This window comes from Lampris incognitus, chromosome 3, assembly GCF_029633865.1.
Source record: "Lampris incognitus isolate fLamInc1 chromosome 3, fLamInc1.hap2, whole genome shotgun sequence".
Taxonomy (NCBI): Eukaryota; Metazoa; Chordata; class Actinopteri; order Lampriformes; family Lampridae; genus Lampris; species Lampris incognitus.
Window position 1 is genome coordinate 109,881,512 of NC_079213.1, and position 21,683 is coordinate 109,903,194.

Consider the following 21,683-nt stretch of genomic DNA (forward strand, 5'->3'; position numbering starts at 1 on the left):
GTCTGAAGGAGATTGAAAATTAGATTGCCTGCCTTAGCTTTGGTCCCAGGATGCCATTTTTACAAGGGTGCAGACTATTTACCAGTGAGTTGACAGCACATCTGTGACAATGGCTATACACCTCGTTTGCAGTCCTAGAAAACCAGTTGCAAAAGGTCTGTTTCTCTTCGCCTCCTACATGGAACTTTGTGGAACATTGTGCTACTGTAATATCAACTGTCTGTCCAGCAGAATCCCCACTGCATTTCAAATAGATAATAAAATAACATTAATGGAGAAAAAAATTGCATCTTTAACCACTGCTGTGGGCTACTCCGGCCTCCCCGTTCAGCCTCAAATGCTGTTAAACGTTTCCTCCGGCTTGGTCGGGGGTCCCTACAGACACAATTGGCCGTGTCTGCAGGTGGGAAGCCGGGTGTGGGTATGTGTCCTGGTCGCTGCACTAGCGCCTCCACTGGTCACTTGGGGTGCCTGTTCGGGGGGGGGGGACTGGGGGGAGTAGCGTGATCACTGTCAGGTGAAAAGAAGCGGCTGGCGACTCCACATGTATCGGAGGAGGCATGTGGTAGTCTGCAGCCCTCCCCGGATCAGCAGAGGGGGGTGGGGCAGCACCCAGGACAGCTCGGACGAGTGGGGTAATTGGCCGTGTGCGATTGGGGAGCAAAAGAGGGAAATACTGGCGGTTTTCAATAGTGGACCTTGTGTGCACTGGATATCAGCAACATTTAAAGCTATATTGCATTGTTTCATAGGTAGCGATGAAAATCATTTGACAAGTTGGTCTAGACCCTTGGTGCGTCAGGGTCAGCCGTACATAAAAAGGCCCATTTTATTTTTCATGATAGCAGTAAAACTTTTTTTTGGGGGGGAGAAAAAGGAAAGAAAAAAAACACCAACGCTCTTGTGTCCGTCCTTTTAGATGAGCAATAATTTTCCTAAGTTGGTACCTATGGCGGTGATGGCTGGCCCTGCAGCACGCTAGCTGCCTAGTAATTGAAAAGCTCCAAAGCTCTCTCTGAAAAGTACTTCTGACAACTGACTTGGCCCGACAAACTGACTGAAAAGACTTGTTTTCCTGACTGGCTGGCTGGCTGGCTGACTCTTACAGAGAAAAGCAGTGCACCTCATCACAATTCACCTCACACATCCCTTGAACGTGTGATGGTTCATCTGGGGACCGGGACCCCAGGTCAGGGTCTGACTCGAGTGTTCTTTCATGGTTGCAAACCTCAGCAGGGACGTTGTCGTTGGCTTTTCAGTGGGTAGGAATTACTTTAGGAGCGTTGACAAAGCGGGCCGAACACTAGGCTGGGTGTTCATTGTTCTGCCTCCACATCCATTTGTTTGAGCTCCAAGACAATGAAGATGGCCTCTTTTTAGACAGAGTGGTACTGAAATTGATATTCTCTGGAATTCACCAGTTTTTGTTTTTTTCCTCAGCCAAATGAATAAAGTAGCATTGTTACTCCCACCCACATTTTATGCTTTTGTTTTTCTTTTACCATTTAGTTTTTTTCTAGACCTCCTCTGCTTTTGTTCCGTCACTGGCCTCTGCACGAGTAAGCAGTTCGGCCATCGACCTTACAAATATTGTTTTTCCAGGTTTATTCTAATTTTTTTTCTTTTCATTTTTTTTTTTGTGGGTGAAACTTTTTACAGTGGAAATAGCTGATTTCTTTTCTCGTGAGAAACAGAATGACTCGGGGTAAAATTTACCAGGGAGGTACCCTCGCCCACACACTCACACACTGTGATTTCTGCATCCATGCCTCTAAGCTATTTATTTTACCCCCAGTGGAGACAAAGGTTATCCCGTTCACGGCGATTCTTTTTCTTAGGCTGAATTTGCTGGACCCATAAACATTACAGTCCGCAATAGCCGACAGAAATGGATTTTCAATGTCAGCGCTCAGTTCCGACACTATGACAGTAGCGGCCTGACGTCAGTAAAGATGACACCATCTAGACTACATGATGATCTGTGCTCCATTAGCCTTGATCCATTCATGGCTTTTAAGAGCGTCACCAAGAATCCACTGCTCCACATGTCAAATGTGAGATGAAGGTAAAACTAGCTAGGTTAAATGAAGACAGAATTGAAAAGGGTTTAGGAATCATACAGCCACTTGTCATATTTTGCAGTATTGGGTTTTTGCATTAAAAAAACCCTGGGAATATTGAAGATCAGAATGAGTATACTGCTGTTGTACTGGAATTTTCCCAGTTGAGTCGAACAAACTGACGAACAAACCGGGCTTGCAAAGGGAGTGTGTCTATGTTCCCTCATCCTAACCCTAACCCTATCATTGTTTAGACAACTGACCGTTTCCTTTTTTCAGCCTTTGATTCTTTATTCCTTTAATTCCACTGTAATTTAGTTTCCTTTCCCTGGCACTTTAATTTCATTTGTTTTGTTTTACTCTAGCTGTGTTTTCTCCCTGGGTAGTGGCAAACTACCTATCCGCTTTTTCATGCCACCATGACTCTACCCCTCCAGAACCAGGTTGAGGTGTTGACCACACATAATCTGGGTGGGTGGACAAACCCCCCACCCCCCACTTCATCTGGGAGCAACAGGAAAACAACAGTCGTTAGATCAAACCAAGAATTATTTCAAATTATTACAGGCCATCCATCACTCTGAGAGCTTGGTTAACTGTGTTTGAAATTACTCTCTCAATAGGGATGACGAGGAAAGCAAACAAACCTCTTTTATCAAACCCGCCACACCTAATAGCACCACTGAGGAGAGTCAAATTGAACACAGCCCAATGGATGACTAACAATGAACCCATTCTCAGGGATCATTACGATAACGTGACAGCATCCCTACTCGAGAGTTTGGATGAGTTTCAAGAAGAGGCATTTAGTAAAGCCATTAAATGGGCTAAGACCAGATACAGGCATAAACTAACAGCTTCCTCTATCGAGACGTTGGGGGATCTGACTCTTAAGTGGGACCAAACTCCTAGCCATGTGAATTGTCTCCTGTTGAGTATCCCCCTCTCCCACCTCCAGCTCAGCCTCAGCAGAGGGCTCAACCACCTCTGACAGTTCAGGCAGATAGCACAGCAGCTGAAGTAAAACCACCTCAATCTGAACAACTAAACACTAATCTGGACCAAACACAGCAGCAAATTTGTGATAGTTTACCACCAATTGAAATTAACAACATAAGTACTATGGATAATTTTACTTCTGTGACTTATCCTGAAATCAGGGAGGTTACTGTTTAGATTCATCCTGCTCCAGTAACAATGAATAAGCACCCAATTATACATTCATCAAATACAGATCAGGAGCATAATAGTGTTAACAGAAAGGTTAACTTTAGTCATGGACAAAGTAATTTCCGGTTCAGGTTGCCAGCCGCGGTTTGCTTACTTTTTAACTTTTAACAGCTCATTAAGACCACTGGATTATTTTACTTGATTTTATGTTTGCTTGTCCTATTTTATGAATTTTTACCCAATCATCAATTGTTGCACTGACTCCCTGCAATCCTTGAGAGAACCATGTGGACTCAACGCTCAGCTGACAGAGCTAAGAGCTAATGGAGCTACGGCAAATTCCACTTACTTTTCTATGAACATCGGTCAACCGGCTTAATATGACTATTCCCTGCGAGGACTGCCTAAAAGCAATAAATGACATTACTAACCTCAAGAATGATATCTGATGGTTCTCAGATGAACTGTGAAAAAAGGACATTATGTTCTCCAATTTTATTGATACCAGAGCCACACAGTCCAAACCGATCTCAGTTATGAACTCAGCCATCTCTGATACCATCCTCTAGGACCATCATCTTGTTACTGGCCCTCTTCCTGCTCTACTCCCAGCTCACAGGCTACCTTGTCGGAGGTGGTAGTCAGATGTGGTAAGACAGAGAGACCCCAAGCTGCCTGGCCTCCGCCCACAAACGTATCATGTCGTTTTACCATGCTATCGGCTGATACCACAGTTCACCCTGTTGATGCCCCCATGGCGAACGCTGTTCCCGTGGCTGATGTTGCCCCCTCTCCTGTGGAACTGGTCCCTGCTCCAGCTAGGACTACTGCTGCAACAGCTGCCCCACCTCCCACTGCCATTGTGAGTCCTCTTGCACGGGTCCCCCTGCACATCCTCCCCGGCGTTTGGGCAGGTTGGTCACTCCCAGTCCCAACGCTGCTTCCTCAGCACAGCAACATTCATCCCCTTCCAAGACTGTCCCTGACAGCACTGTTAATCAGTCACCTACTCCTCTCTTACCCCTGCTACCTTGATCGTTGGGGACCCCATAGTCCAAAACATCCGTCTCGTAAATGCGGTCATGCGCTGCTTTCCTGGAGCTACTACCACTGACATCCTAGAGAATCTCCCAGAACTCCTGGATACATTTCCAACAATTATGAAATAGTCCACGTCAGCTCCAATGACACATCCCATCATCAGTCTGAAATGACAAAAGGCAATTTTATCCATCTGTTTTATCTCAACAGTTGTAGAAAAACTGACTTTATTTCTGGCCCAATTCGCACACCAGATCCTGGTTTGGGGTTTTTTTTAGCAGAATTCTCATCCTTCATAGCTGGCTTCAGTCCATGAGTACAGCGCACAACATTGGTTTTGTTTGCAACTTTGACTTGTTCTGGAAGCACGTCTCTCAGTATAGAAGAGATGGTCTTCACCTCAACATGATAGGTAGTCGCATCTTGCTGCTAATTTGATTACATACATGATTGGCTATTTATATCACACAAATGATGTTCGACCTCTTCCCATTCCTGAACATATTACCAATAGACATTATTATCCTCACCATCACCACAACAAAGGACATGTGAATCAATCCAATCCCCGTCCCCTTCCTCAATCCTCACCTTTCACAAAGCAACGTCATTTGAAACTGGTTTTGCTTAAAACTCGTTCCCTCAATAACAAAAGCCTCATTCTGAATTAATTTATAACTGACAGTAAGCCTGATTTCCTCCACCTCACTGAAACCTGGCATATAAACCCCTGGAGTATTTCTCATTAAACCAGAAAACACCCACAGGATTCACATACATTGATAAACCTCATCTTGAAGGGTGGGGAGGTGGTGTTGCTGTTGTTTATTCTAAGGACATCACAACAATCACCATTTCCATTCCTGCCTCTCATTCTTTTGAACACGTTGCCTTCAAACTCTCTAGTCCCACTCCCTTGGTCAGCGCCATTATCTAGCACCCCCCCCCCAAGGCCAAACCCCTCCTTTCTGACTTTTCTGACCCAGCTATGTACCATCTCACTTTCTGTTCTCCTCCTGGGTGATTTTAATGTCCACATTGATGACACTGACTGTAAATCTGCCATAGAATTCCTGGAACTGCTACAATGCTTCCACTTCACACAACATATCAACTTCCCAACTCACAGCCGTGACCACATCCTAGACTTGGTCTGCTCCACTGTCTCACAATACGTCAACTTTCCAGCCTCAACCCTCAATATCTCTGACCATCTGGCAATCACCATGGACATTGACATCTCTATCCCAATTCCAAAATTCAAAAGCAAAATATCCTTCAAAAATCTCAGCTCTCCCCATCGGCTCTTTCTGCCTCTCTTGCCAGTAAAAGGTTTGCCTCCCCTCCCTCGCTTTCTGACAATTCCTCCGATCTTGTCAGGTATTAGAATGACACACTCTCCTCCTGTCTTGATCAGCTGGCCTCCATTAAAACCAAAACCATTAAAACCAAATTAAAACATTAAAACCAAAATAGTCTCATTCACACACTCAGCTCCCTGGTATACTCCTGAACTCCATCAAATGAAATCCCGTGACCACCAGCTCGAAAGAATCTGCAAGAAAACTGGTTCAACAGTACATCTCCAACCCTACACAACTACCTTCAACAATACAAAGACACTCTCATCACAGCCCAGCCCACTTTCTACTCATACCTCATAAACTCTGGCTCCCCCAACCCCAAGGCTCTCTTTTCCACAATAAACAAACTTCTCAAACCCAGTGAAAATATCTCCAATTCCTTCACAGTTAACAAGTGCAACACTTTCCTTTCATTTTTCCAAAGTAAAATTGACATCCCCTAGAGTAATCTGACCACCTCTCCTGCCCTCTCCACCCACCCACCCCACCCCCGCCCTTTACCACTCAGCCCCTGTCAAAGTTCTCCCCTGTGTCCCCAATGGAGCTGTCCAACCTTATGGTAGGAACGAGAAGCTCCACTTGTTTTCTGGATCCTACCCCATGTTAAGAACTGTCTCCCAGATATCTCCTCACTCATCACAGAAATCATTAACCTCTCCTTCAGCTCTGGTTCAGTCCCCCATGCACTTAAACTGGCTGCTGTCACCCCATCCTAAAAAAAAAAAAAAAAGGACTCAACCGATATCATGAGCAATTTACGGCCCATCTTAAATCTCTCCTTTCTTTCTTTCTTTCTCTTTTTTATTTTTTCAAGGAAAATAAATCGAAATTAACAATTACAGTTGAAAGACTATATTTTTTTTAACATTTTAACATCCCCAAATCTTTACCCACATCCTGCTCCCCTCTATCTACTCCTACCCCATCCCGCAGGCCCCTTCTCAGAACAAAATTGAACCACATTACAGTAGGTTAAATATGGAAGAGAAAGAAGAATTCTGGAGTGAGTTGGATGAAGTGGTGGAGAGTACACCCAAGGAGGAGAGAATGGTGATTGGAGCAGACTTCAATGGGTATGTTTGTGAAGGGAACAGAGGTGATGAGGAGGTGATGGGTAGGTATGGTGTCAGGGAGAGAAATGTGAAAGGACAGATGCTGGTGGATTTTGCGAAAAGGATGGAAATGGCTGTGGTGAATACATATTTCAAGAAGAGGGAGGAACACAGGGTGATGTACAAGAGTGGAGAAAAGTGCACATAGGTGGACTACATCTTATGTAGAAGGCGCGATCTCAAAGGGATTGCAGACTGCAAGGTGGTGACAGGGGGAACGTAGCTAGGCAGCATCGGATGATGGTCTGTAGGATGACTTTGGAGACCAAGATGAGGAAGTGAGTGAAGGCAGAGTCAAAGATCAAATGGTGGAAGTTGAAGAAGGAAGACTGTTGTGTGGAGTTCAGGGAGGAGATAAGACAGGCACTGGGTGGTAGTGAAGAGTTGCCGGATGCCTGGGGAAGCATGGCAGAAATAGTGAATGAGACAGCTAGGAAGGTACTTAGTGTGTCATCAGGACAGAGGAAGGACGACAAAAAGACTTGTTGGTGGAATGAGGAAGTACAGCTAAGTATACAGAGGAAGAGGTTGGCAAAGAAGAAGTTGGATAGTCAGAGAGATTAGGAAAGTAGACAGGAGTACAAGGAGATGCAGTGTAAAGCGAATAGAGAGAGGCGGCAAAGGAAAAGGCGTACAGTGAGCTGTACGAGAGGTTAGACACTAAGGAAGGAGAAAAGGTACTTGTACCATTTGGCTAGACAGAGGGAATGAGCTGGGAAGGATGTGCAGCAAGTTAGGGTGATCAAGGATAGAGATGGAAATGTGCTGACAAGCGATGAGAGTGTGCTGAGAAGGTGGAAGGAGTACTTTGAGGGGCTGATGAATGAAGAAAATGAGAGAAAGAGAAGGTTGGATGACGTGGGGATAGTGAATCAGGAAGCGCGGTGGATTAACAAGGAGGAAGTGAGGGCTGCTATGAAGGGGATGAAGAATGGAAAGGTAGTTGGTCTTGATGACATACCTGTGGAGGCATGGAGATGTTTAGGAGAGAAGGCAGTGGAGTTTTTAACTAGATTGTTTAACACAATCTTGGAAAGTGAGAGGATGCCTGAGGAGTGGAGAAGAAGCATACTGTTACCGATTTTCAAGAACAAGGGCGATGTGCAGAACTGTAGCAACTACAGAGGTATAAAGTTGATCAGCCACAGCATGAAGATATGGGAAAGAGTAATAGAAGCTAGGTTAGGGGGAGAGGGGATGATTAGAGAGAAGCAGTATGGTTTCATGCCACGAAAGAGCACCACAGATGCGATGTTTGCTGTGAGAATGTTGATGGAGAAGTATAGAGAAGTCCAGAAGGAGTTACACCATGTCTTTGTGGATTTACAGAAAGCATATGACAGGGTGCTGAGAGAGGAGGTGTGGTACTGTATGAGGAAGTCAGGAGTTGCAGAGATGTAGGAGTGGTGCAGGATATGTATGAGGGAAGTGTGACAGTGGTGAGGTGTGCGGTTGGAATGACAGATGGGTTCAAGGTGGAGGTAGGATTACATCAAGGATCAGCTCTGAGCCCTTTCTTGTTTGCAATGGTGATGGACAGGTGGATAGACGAAATCAGACAGGAGTCTCCGTGGAGTCTTCCATTCTCTTCTTCATGAGTCCTAGAGCTCCGACGACCACTGGTGTTGTTTCGGTCTTCATACCCCACATCCTGTTGATTTCAATCTCCAGGTCTTTGTACTTGGTCAGCTTCTCTGTGACTTTCACTGAGGTGTTTTTTTCGGATGGTATTGCCATGTCGATGAGCATGCACCTCTTTTCCTTCCTGTCCTTGATAACGATGTCGGGCTTGTTGGCTTTTATCTCTCTATCAGTGTGGATGGGCATGTCCCAGAGGATGGTGACATCATTGTTATTATTATTATTATCATTATTATTATTGCTGTTGTGGCAGTGGATATGTCTGATTTGCCCTCTTCTTCAACCTCTCAATCATTTCCTTCTATTCCTAGAACTCATCATCAGGATCCTGGACCAATTGGCGACTGGTCAGAGGTGCTCCAGACCCTGATTAATATAGATACTGAAACAAATATGTGACTCCTCAGGCAAGCATACAAAAGGAGCATCGTGGACCGAAACATATGATGATGGGTAATACTGGTAAAGCTACAACGGCACAAAGCAGCCCCCAATCTGAGCCCTCCACAAAATTATCTAAAACACATTTACCTTTAAGCTCTGTCCTCACTTCTGACCGTGAAACCTATAGTCCATCAGAAAACAGAAAAAAATGGTGATTACAAATTAAAAATAAAATAAACGATTCTAGTAATACGAGATTCAAACTTTATGTGCATTCAACAATTTACTAGTGAGGTAGTGCAAATAAATAGATTCCCTCCAACCTGTCACGACAGTTAGTAAAGTGATTCTTTCTCTAGTCTAGGCCTTAATGAATGCCTGCGATGTTAACAAACACCCATTATATCCAAACAATTGAATGTTATATTGAAGACAGCAGAGGAGACACTTCCTAATGCCCTGATATTATACCTATCATTAATTATTCAAACAGACTGGGCAGTGAACAAAAAGCTTTATCAGAAAATGTAAATCAGCTTATACGTAAGGAGGACAATGCCCTTCCAATCCCCTTAAATTTAAGACAGAACCTTGGGACCCCATTCACTGGATTAGGGAGACAGCAGATCTTATCATAAAGTTCTGGTTGAATCAGTTAAACACATAGAAGGGCAGCAAAGCCCTAATGACACTCTCCATACATCTAACATCACTAATCTTTGCTCTGGCTTCACTTTGACTCATTTAGAACAAGATATATTAGAGTGGGGGCTGACCTTTGTTCCAACACCGAAGCCACCAAATGTGTTGAAACTCTGCAGGGCTCTTTATAACTATCATAGGAGACATAAATTACTTGATCACTTTCAGTGTAATAACAACTAGAACCATGAGCCGTTAACTTATTCATCTGTATGGGTCACAAGAGTTGCATTAATTAATTAGGAAGGATGATGCTCTTTTATCTAACTTTAAACCGTTACAGACAGGTAAACTGAACATAACCAGAGCACAGAAACAAATTCTGAAGGCCTTAAGCAGAAAGAAATATATCTTTATCAAATCAGCAGATAAGTGAGGCAAAATAGATGAGAGCGGCACGGTGACCCAGTGGTTAGCAATGTTGCCTCACAGCACGAAGGTCCTGGGTTTGAACCCCAGGCCATCCAAGGTCCTTTCTGTGTGGAGTTTGCATGTTCTCCCCATGTCTGCGCGGGTTTCCTCCGGGTGCTCCGGTTTCTTCCTGCCATCAAAAAGACATGCATGTTAGGTTAATACTCCTGCTTGTGCACCTGACCGAGGCAATGGAAAGAAGAATTGGAGGTGGTCCCCGGGCGCTGCAGCTGCTCCTATACAACAGGATGAGTTAAACGCAGAGAACAAATTAATTGTAAGAATACAATGTGTTGAAAGAATGCAATGACATAAGATAAGACGTACTTTATTAACCCCCTGGGGAAATTAATCATCTGCATTTAACCCATCTCAACACACACACTGGAAGCGGTGGGCAGCAGTGTAGTGAGGAGCAGTGGAAATGAAAGAAGGAAAGGAAAAGGGAAGGGAAGAAAAGAAAAGAAAAGCAGGAAAGGAAAGGAAAGAAAATAGTAAAGAATAGAAGAGGAAAGGAAAGAAAAGAAAAGGAAAGGAAAGAAAAGAAGGGAAATAAAAGGAAAGGAATGAAGGAATGGAAAGAATGAAACAAGAAAAAGAAAGAAGGAAAGGAAAAAAAAGAGGGAAAGGGAACAAGGAAGAGAAAGGGAACTTGTTTTTCGCTTGCTTCCAAAAAATATTTCCTTTCCTTGTTTCCTTTCCTTTCTTTATCTTGTTTCTCATCCGTGTTTCGTTTCCTTTTTCCTTTCCTTCTTTCCTTTCCTCGTTTGTTTCCTTTCCTTCCTTGTTTCCTATCTTGTTTCTTTTCCTTGCTTGTTCCCTTTCCATCATTCCTTGTTTCATTCCTGCCTTCCTTTTCACCCAAAAGCCCCTCTCTCTCAGATTTTTGTCCTTTCTTTTTGTCCTTGTTTCCTTCTTTCTTGGTATTCCCCTTCCATTCTCTTCATCCGCATAACGGCACACTGAGTACATTTACATGTAATTGAGAGATCTGATTATTAGGACTTATGTCAATGTTTTGATTATTGCATTCACATAAATATTAGTAAGACTATTACTTACCAGCCACTTCGCATATACAATGCATCCGGAAAGTATTCACACCCCTTCACTTTCCCCACATTTTGTTACGTCACAGGCTTATTCCAAAATGGATTAAATCCCTTTTTTTCTCATTAATCTACACACAATACCCCATAATGACAAAGTAAAAAAGGTTTTGTAGAAATTTTTGCATATTTATTAAAAATAAAAAACTGAAATAATGCATGTACATAAGTATTCACACCCTTTACTCAGTACTTGGTTAAGGCACCCTTGGCAGTGATTACAGCCTCAAGTCTTCTTGGGTATGAAGCTACAAGCTTGGCACACCTATATTTGGGGTATTTCTCCCATTCTTCTCTGCAGATCCTCTCGAGCTCTGTAAGGTTAGATGGGGAGCGTCGCTGCACAGCTATTTTCAGATCTTTCCAGAGATGTTCAATGGGGTTCAAGTCTGGGCTCTGGCTGGGCCACTCAAGGACATTCACAGACTTGTCCTGAAGCCACTCCTTCATTGTCTTGGCTGTGTGCTTAGCATCATTGTCGTGTTCAAAGGTAAACCTTCGCCCCAGTCTGAGGTCCTGAGCGCTCTGGAGCAGGTTTTCATCAAGGATCTCTGTACTTTGCTCCGTTCATCTTTCCCTCGATCCTGACTAGTCTCCCAGTTCCTGCCGCTGAAGAACATCCCCACAGCATGATGCTGCCGCCACCATGCTTCACTGTAGGGATGGTATTAGCAAGGTGATGAGAGGTGCCTGGTTTCCTCCAGACGTGACGTTAGGCATTCAGGCCAAAGAGTTCAATCTTGGTTTCATCAGACCAGAGAATCTTGTTTCTCATGGTCTGAGAGTCCTTTAGGTGCTTTCTGGCAAACTCCAAGAAGGCTGTCATGTGCCTTTTACTGAGCAGAGGCTTCCGTCTGGCCCCTCTACCATAAAGGCCTGATTGGTGGAGTGCTGCAGAGATGGTTGTCCTTCTGGAAGGTTCTCCCATCTCCACAGAGGAACACTGGAGCTCTGTCAGAGTGACCATCGGGTTCTTGGTCACCTCCCTGACCAAGGCCCTTCTCCCCCGATTGCTCAGTTTGGCTGGGCGGCCAGCTCTGGGAATAGTCCTGGTGGATCCAAACTTCTTCCATTTACGAATGATGGAGACCACCATGCTCTTCGGGACCTTCAAAGTTGTAGAAATTTTTTGTACCCTTTCCCAGATCTGTGCCTTGATACAATCCTGTCTCGGAGGTCCACAAACAATTCCTTTGACTTCATGGCTTGGTTTCTGCTCTGACATGCACTGTCAAAGGTGGGACCTTATTTAGACAGGTGTGTGCCTTTCCAAATCATGTCCAATCAATTGAATTTACTAGAGGTGGACCCCAATCAAGATGTAGCAACATCTCAAGGATGATCAGTGGAAACAGGATGAACCTGAGCTCAGTTTTGAGTGTCATAGCAAAGGGTGTGAATACTTATGTACATGCAATATTTCAGTTTTTTATTTTTAATAAATTTGCAAAAATTTCTACAACACCTTTTTCACTTTGTCATTATGGGGTATTGTGTGTAGATTGATGAGAACAAAAAGGAATTTAATCCATTTTGTAATAAGGCTGTAACATAACAAAATGTTGGGAAAGTGAAGGGGTGTGAATACTTTCCGGATGCACTGTACATGGGTCTAGTTCATATAATCGCTGTATGCATGTTCAGCTAGTAACATGGCATGCTAAGTCTGCGTGGCTATGTAAATTACATCGAAATTATATTAAAACCTCGGTAAATGAGATTATGAAAATCTGACATGGTATGATAACCGCCAGGAATTTTATTATGATATATTGAAAAAAAAACAGTAACTGTCCCCAGTGCGCCCGGGTAGACCCAGAAATCGCTGCAGGGTCTAATTACAAATCTGAGCATACAAAAGGGACTTGTGGAGTTCCCCAAGGTTCCATTCTGGGGCCGCTTCTGTTTAACATCTATATACTCCGACTAGTCCAGATTGTGGAACACAACAAAATATGTTGCAATAATTATGCAGACGACATGCAGCTTTACATAACTATATCACAAGGGGACTATAATCCCATACAAGCACTGAGTAAGCACATTAAACAAACCAATGATTGGATGTCTCAGGATTCTCTTCAATTAAACTAAGATAAAACTGAAATCACTGTCTTTGGAGCCAAGGAAGACAACTAAAAGTCAGCACTTAGCTACAATTGGTAATGTTTAAAACCACGAACCAAGCCAGAAATCTTGGTACAGTCATGATACAGATACAGGTAGACATGCTCTCCTTCATAAAACTAGTTGACGTCTGAAACATACTTTTAGAGGTTTGTTTAAATCACAGTTCATCAGATTTAACCACATTTGTACATACCCCCAGGATGTAGAGGAAGTCATGAGGACTCTCTTCATGGCACTCCAACCTAGAGGGTATACAAAATGGTTTCTTAGGGAAATTAAAGCCAAAGTCAGGTATATCTTCAAAGAAAGGGATGAGTATAGTAGTGGAAAAAAGAGGAGGGGATGGACAAACCCATCCACTTATCTCATTGGTTGTCACATACTCCCAATATCTTAAAACCTTAAACTGCCAAATTAAGTACAATTACAGGAAAGAGGGGAAATTCTCACAACAAAAAGAAGAAATAGAAATTTAAACGACATACTGGTTCATACCACTTTCAATAAACAGATTCAACAGCCAGACTCAACAGCCAGACAAACACGTACTCAAACAGTCCCCTTTCATAGTCAGTAGGCACTCGGGCTGTGGAGCTCCTCTGCTCCAGAAACTGACAGCTGGTAATTCCAATTTGGTTTCCTCTCGAGTGTAAACATTGTCACAAACTTTACATCGGTGAGACGGATAAGACATTGAAAACACATACACAGTAACTCAACACATTTACTGCATTCACGGAGGCAAGGCTACCACTTTACTTCATGGGCATTTCATAGAATTTGGTTAAGAATATCTCGGGTACAAATGTCTTGAGGGCAGAGACAGTTGGTCCACTCTACAACGAAAACAAACAGAATGAAAATGGATCCTTTGACTGAAGACCTTAGATCCTAGATATACTTATTAATCCCCGTGGGGAAATTCATTCTCTGCATTTAACCCATCCCAGCACACAATGTAGCTAGGAGCAGTGGGCAGCCATCATACAGCGCCTGGGGACCAACTCCAGTTCTTCTTGCCATGCCTTGGTCAGGGGCACAGACAGGAGTTTTAACCCAACATGCATGTCTTTTGATGGTGGGAGGAAAGCGGAGCACCCGGAGGAAACCCACACAGACACAGGGAGAACATGTAAACTCCACACAGAAAGGAGCTGGAACGGCTTAGGGTTCGAACCCAGGACCTTCTTAATGTGAGGCAAGAGTGCTAACCACTGGGCCATTATGCTGCCCAATCCTACTGGCCTTGATAAAAGACTATGATAAGCGCTTACTAGTTGTCCTCTTTCTCTCATTTTCTTTTTTGGTACTGGTGTCGTCATTTCATCTATTTTATCATAACAGTGCATGGGTCTTTTGCATTTAAAATAATATCAACTACCTTATTGCCAGTATTATTGTTTTAGCATGTTGTCAGTGTGTGTGCATATAAAGTGGCATGCATTATATATTTCTAATTTTGCGTGTGGTTACCAGGATAGCACTTTACATTAGCACTTATTGGAGGGCTTTACTTTATGAATGAGTTTCAATATAAATGTATTATGCATGTTTTCTTTATTCATTTTATTTCTATGAATGGTATAGCAATTTACTTCAGCACAGGGCGTCTGGGTAGCGTAGCGGTCTACTCCTTTGCCTGCCAATGTGGGGATCGCCAATTCGTGTCCCTGTGTTGCCTCCAGCTTGGTCGGGCGTCCCTGCAGACACGGTTGGCCATCCCTGCAGACACGGCCAACCGTGTCTGCAGGTGGGAGGCCAGATGTGGGTATGTGTCCTGGTCACTGCACTAGCGCCTCCTCTGGTTAGTTGGGGCACCTGTTCAGGGGGGAGGGAGAACTGGGGGGAATAGTGTGATCTTCCCATGTGCTAGGTACCCCTGATGAAACTCTCACTGTCAGGCAAAATGAAGTGGCAGGAGACTCCACATGTATCGGACACATGTGGTAGTCTGCAGCCCTCCCCGGATCAGCAGAGGGGGTGGAGCAGCGACTGGGATGGCTCGGAAGAGTGGGATAATTTGCCAGATACGAGAAAAAAATCCAAAAAAATGAAAAATAAAAAAGAAGAAACTTATTTCAGCACTTATTGTATTGGAGATATTTTATGAGTGGGTTTCAAATACATAATTTCTTGTGAATGTTATAAATTTTTTGGTTTTATGGTTGTTGGTGTTGTTTCAGTGCTGAGGAACCATACAATGATCCTTCATATCCCCTCTCTCCTTTCTGGCCTCTAACCTTAACCTCTCGGTGTTGTTTCAGTGCTGAGGAACCATACAATGATCCTTCATATACCCTCTCTCCTTTCTGGCCTCTAACCTTAACCTCTCCCTCTCCAACCCCTCTCCCATCCATGTTAACCTTCTCCTTTCTTAAATATTTATCCTAACTATGACAAATTAATGTATGCATGTGTTCTTCCTTTAGCACTTATTTTTCAATTCTTATCTTTTATTTATTTATTTGTGTATTTATTTAACATTTGCTTGACTAGCACTTACCCTGAATGAAAACAATTTATTTTTACTTATAGCACTTCGGACTCTATTGCAGTTTTGTCTGTTCAGTTTTCCCCCATTTTTTTTCAGACTCTCCCTAAAATAGCAATATATGTGACGGGGGATAGGTTTACTGAGTTAGTTATTCTTGATGTCTTATCCTTCTGAAGATCACCTTAAATGGTTTCCATATTGGGCTTACACAAAAAAAATCCATTTATGTTTAAATGAGAATTATGGTACTGTAGATTTTCTTTCAATACAGGAGAATATAACTGACCCGGGTGCCTTTTTGCTGTACAATCTGACCCGGGTGCCTTTTTGCTGTACAATCCCTGAGCTGATTCTTCCCCATTCCCCTTTCTTTAATGCAAACCCCCTCCTTTATTTTTTTCTTTGGTTCTTGCTGTGATTTTTTTTTTTTTGGATTGTGAAAAATAATTTGTGGAAATTATAAACAAGGGAACCTAGTGCCAGTGCATTATAACTTTCTTTGGGGCGTTATCCTCTTCTTCGCCTAACCCTAACCCTAACCTCAGTTCATGAGGGAACATAGGCCTGACCCCCTTGCAAGCTAATGTCAAGCTAACTTGGTTGGGTGCTGCGTTGACTGGGAGTGCGTTTCTAAATGGAGGGCTGAGGGTGGTTTGCTGTCACCAAAGATGGGTCAGATCAAAGCATTTCATATTTCTTTTTCAAGGAAAGTTGCAAGAAATAACAAGCTTCATGTGCTCTATGGATGCATACTGGTCATGTTTTAATACTAAGGCATCTCAAAAACTGTTTTCTTTTTTTTGTTTTGGGGTTTTTTTTTGTGTCCACAAATTGCACTCTGGAAAGCCTCATTAAAACTATATGACAGACCGTTCCTGTTCTTTATTTACATCCCTTTGAAGAGTATTTTCTTGCTGTTACGGCTTATCTTCAAAGAATGCAATATTTACTTCAACAGGTGTTTAAGTAAAAAAAACAAAACATTTTTTCTTTTTGCTTTTCTTTTCTCAGCTAGTGGAGTCACCATTGGCAAAATAAAAGCCAATGGAGACCTGTACACTGTCAAGTCTACATCCAGATCCATTTATTTTTCACCTTCGGCAAAAAAAAAAAGAAAAAGAAAAAGGGTGGGGTTTTGGTATTCTATTTGCCATTCATACTGCTTTTAGAATATAATAAGTAATAAATGATACAAGGCATAGGACATGGTTATTATATGGTAGCGACCGGGGGAGGCGGTCCCTCCGACTGTCGATGGCTCTGCGCTTGGGGAGAGCGGGGGCTCATGGGACTGTTACTCTTCGGGCTGAATTGTAATTCGTGTGTTTGGATGATGTGTTCATGTTGGGATGTGTTGTTTGTTCGGATGGTTGACTCGGACCAGGGTAGACGACTTTACTGCCTGACTGACTGTAGGACCCTGACTGAGACGCCTGTGTTCAATGACGACCTTGTTGGGGGAAGCCATTGTTCGGCAACTATGGGAAGGGGCAGAATAAAGGTGCACTCCTGGGGTCGCGCGGTGTATGGGACACAGGAGCTGCCATTCTAAAATGCATCCTTGCCTCTTGCCGCTCCTTTCCTGTCAGTTCCGTTCGGTTCTGACGGGCTGTTAAAATTACACAGCAATCCTGGGGTCGCGCCCTAATTCTGCTCCTCCCCAATGGTTGCCAAACAATGGCCTCCCGCAACTAGGTCATCACTGAACATAAACGTATCAGTCACGGTCCTACAGTCAGTCAGTAACGTGGTCGTCTACCCAGTCCGAGTCAACCCCCAAACAAACAAGACAACAATAATCAAAACATTACCGCAACATCACTAAAACAATAATTTGAACACGAACGTCAACACTCCCAGAATCCCCTGCGCTTTCCCAGCGCACAGCCATCAGTCCAGCGACCGTCTCGCCTGATCGCTACATAGCCCCCACCTGAGGGGTCAGTTGTCCTCAATGACCCCATCACCCAAGACATAGTCCCACAAATGTCCAGTGGGCCATCGCTGGCAAACAAGCCGTCCAAAGCACCGTGTGTCATAGGCCCTCTTCTGCTGCACTCCGGAGCCGGCCCGAGCCCGACAGGTGCAGGAGTCACAGCAGTGCACGTGCAGCTCCACATCGTGTCAACAGCCAGGCCAATGGAACCACCCCCGGAAGCGGTGGAGGGTCTTGGCATTACCGAAGTACCCCGGCCCCACCGAGACATGGACCACCTGGAGAACCAGGGGACGGAGCATAAGGGGCACGAATAGCTGCAAGAGGCCACTCCCTCATCCAGGAGCCTGCCACCTCAGGTACACCAACTCATTGTGGAGCTCAAAGTTGCCCCACTGCAAGTGGTAGACCCCACCTTGGGCCCCAGTGCTGACACTTTTGTTCACTCAGGGTGCCGCCCTGTCTCCAGCCAGCCCTTCACCAGCGCAAGGGCCACGTCTGCATCCTGCTGCTGCGTGGTCAATGGGAACAACCTCTCCTCATTCCTGGCGCTCCGGACAGCTGCCACCATCGGTGCTATCTGGCCCCGCTCCTCCCACTGCTGGCAGCAGCGGCATTCCAATGCCACACCAGGGCTCTGAGCTTGCTGAGTGGCAGTTGCTTGGCAACTGGCTCGCCAGGCCTTCAGGGGTTGAGCAACGGTGGCGGGAAGCTGCTCTGGCGCTGGTCCACCTGGCCTCCAGGGGACAATCGATGGTGACGAGAAACTGCTCTCCATTGCTAGTCCTCCTGGCCTCCAGGGGGCGATGGAGCACTAGCGCCATCAGGTTGGGCTGGAATATCTCCCTCTCTGGCGGGCTCCGTCTTTTGCCACGCCATGTTTTCCAAGCACCAAAGGGTCTGCTCGATGTCCCACTCCAGTCTCTGGATCTCCCGCTCCACTCTTTCGCTCAATCCCACTTCTGACGCCAATGTGGCGAGCCAATAACTTAACTTGCTGATTTTTTTAAGAATCATTTTACAAACAGCCACGGTGCAGAAATTGTGTCGCAGGGTTTCGAGAGCATGCTAACAACTGCTAAGCTAACAGTTGGTAGCAATCACGCTTCAAAACAGATCAAAATCCACCTCAACCAGTCAAGAACTGCATAAGAGAGCAATCCAAAAAAAAAAGCGAAGAGTCAATATTAGCACTGGACATAGTTAAGGGCAACTATTTAATCGATTTGCACATTTTATCTCTACACAATGTTACACTGGACTGAAACAGGAATAGGATTGGACCCGGACTCTTCTATTTGGGCATGAACTGTACGTCATGCTTTAAAGGTCTATATAAATGTGTGTGTGGTGCATAAAAGAAAAGTAGGTTAATTGTTATCTCCTGAAGGGGCGCTAAGGTCCTTTTTTTGGGGGGAGGGATGGGGGCTGGAGTCTTTTATCAAAGGAGCTGCTCAAGTGCACATGTATGCCTTATAATAAAGTAGCCATCATAGTTTGATAACGTCTTCTCTTTGTTGTTTCACCTGAAATATAATTCCCCACAATATTCTGTGATATATGACAGTGTGCATATATATATATATACACTACCGTTCAAAAGTTTGGGATCACCCAAACAATTTTGTGTTTTCCATGAAAAGTCACACTTATTCACCACCATATGTTGTGAAATGAATAGAAAATAGAGTCAAGACATTGACAAGGTTAGAAATAATGATTTGTATTTGAAATAAGATTTTTTTTACATCAAACTTTGCTTTCGTCAAAGAATCCTCCATTTGCAGCAATTACAGCATTGCAGACCTTTGGCATTCTAGCTGTTAATTTGTTGAGGTAATCTGGAGAAATTGCACCCCACGCTTCCAGAAGCAGCTCCCACAAGTTGGATTGGTTGGATGGGCACTTCTTTGAGCAGATTGAGTTTCTGGAGCATCACATTTGTGGGGTCAATTAAACGCTCAAAATGGCCAGAAAAAGAGAACTTTCATCTGAAACTCGACAGTCTATTCTTGTTCTTAGAAATGAAGGCTATTCCATGCGAGAAATTGCTAAGAAATTGAAGATTTCCTACACCGGTGTGTACTACTCCCTTCAGAGGACAGCACAAACAGGCTCTAACCAGAGTAGAAAAAGAAGTGGGAGGCCGCGTTGCACAACTGAGCAAGGAGATAAGTACATTAGAGTCTCTAGTTTGAGAAACAGACGCCTCACAGGTCCCCAACTGGCATCTTCATTAAATAGTACCTGTTAGAGCCTGTTTGTGCTGTCCTCTGAAGGGAGTAGTACACACCGGTGTAGGAAATCTTCAATTTCTTAGCAATTTCTCGCATGGAATAGCCTTCATTTCTAAGAACAAGAATAGACTGTCGAGTTTCAGATGAAAGTTCTCTTTTTCTGGCCATTTTGAGCGTTTAATTGACCCCACAAATGTGATGCTCCAGAAACTCAATCTGCTCAAAGAAGTGCCCATCCAACCAATCCAACTTGTGGGAGCTGCTTCTGGAAGCGTGGGGTGCAATTTCTCCAGATTACCTCAACAAATTAACAGCTAGAATGCCAAAGGTCTGCAATGCTGTAATTGCTGCAAATGGAGGATTCTTTGACGAAAGCAAAGTTTGATGTAAAAAAAATCTTATTTCAAATACAAATCATTATTTCTAACCTTGTCAATGTCTTGACTCTATTTTCTATTCATTTCACAACATATGGTGGTGAATAAGTGTGACTTTTCATGGAAAACACGAAATTGTTTGGGTGATCCCAAACTTTTGAACGGTAGTGTATATATATATATATATATATATATATATATATACACTACCGTTCAAAAGTTTGGGATCACATTGAAATGTCCATATTTTTGAAGGAAAAGCACTGTACTGTTCAATGAAGATAACTTTAAACTAGTCTTAACTTTAAAGAAATACACTCTATACATTGCTAATGTGGTAAATGACTATTCTAGCTGCAAATGTCTGGTTTTTGGTGCAATATCTACATAGGTGTATAGAGGCCCATTTCAAGCAACTATCACTCCAGTGTTCTAATGGTACAATGTGTTTGCTCATTGGCTCAGAAGGCTAATTGATGATTAGAAAACCCTTGTGCAATCATGTTCACACATCTGAAAACAGTTTAGCTCGTTACAGAAGCTACAAAACTGACCTTCCTTTGAGCAGATTGAGTTTCTGGAGCATCACATTTGTGGGGTCAATTAAACGCTCAAAATGGCCAGAAAAAGAGAACTTTCATCTGAAACTCGACAGTCTATTCTTGTTCTTAGAAATGAAGGCTATTCCATGCGAGAAATTGCTAAGAAATTGAAGATTTCCTACACCGGTGTGTACTACTCCCTTCAGAGGACAGCACAAACAGGCTCTAACCAGAGTAGAAAAAGAAGTGGGAGGCCGCGTTGCACAACTGAGCAAGAAGATAAGTACATTAGAGTCTCTAGTTTGAGAAACAGACGCCTCACAGGTCCCCAACTGGCATCTTCATTAAATAGTACCCGCAAAACACCAGTGTCAACATCTACAGTGAAGAGGCGGCTGCGGGATTCTGGGCTTCAGGGCAGAGTGGCAAAGAAAAAGCCATATCTGAGACTGACCAATAAAAGAAAAAGATTAAGATGGGCAAAAGAACACAGACATTGGACAGAGGAAGACTGGAAAAAAGTGTTGTGGACGGATGAATCCAAGTTTGAGGTGTTTGGATCACAAAGAAGAACGTTTGTGAGACGCAGAACAAATGAAAAGATGCTGGAAGAATGCCTGACGCCATCTGTTAAGCATGGTGGAGGTAATGTGATGGTCTAGGGTTGCTTTGGTGCTGGTAAGGTGGGAGATTTGTACAGGGTAAAAGGGATTCTGAATAAGGAAGGCTATCACTCCATTTTGCAACGCCATGCCATACCCAGTGGACAGCGCTTGATTGGAGCCAATTTCATCCTACAACAGGACAATGACCCTAAACACACCTCCAAATTGTGCAAGAACTATTTAGAGCAGAAGCAGGCAGCTGGTATTCTATCGGTAATGGAGTGGCCAGCGCAGTCACCAGATCTGAACCCCATTGAGCTGTTGTGGGAGCAGCTTGACCGTATGGTACGCAAGAAGTGCCCATCCAA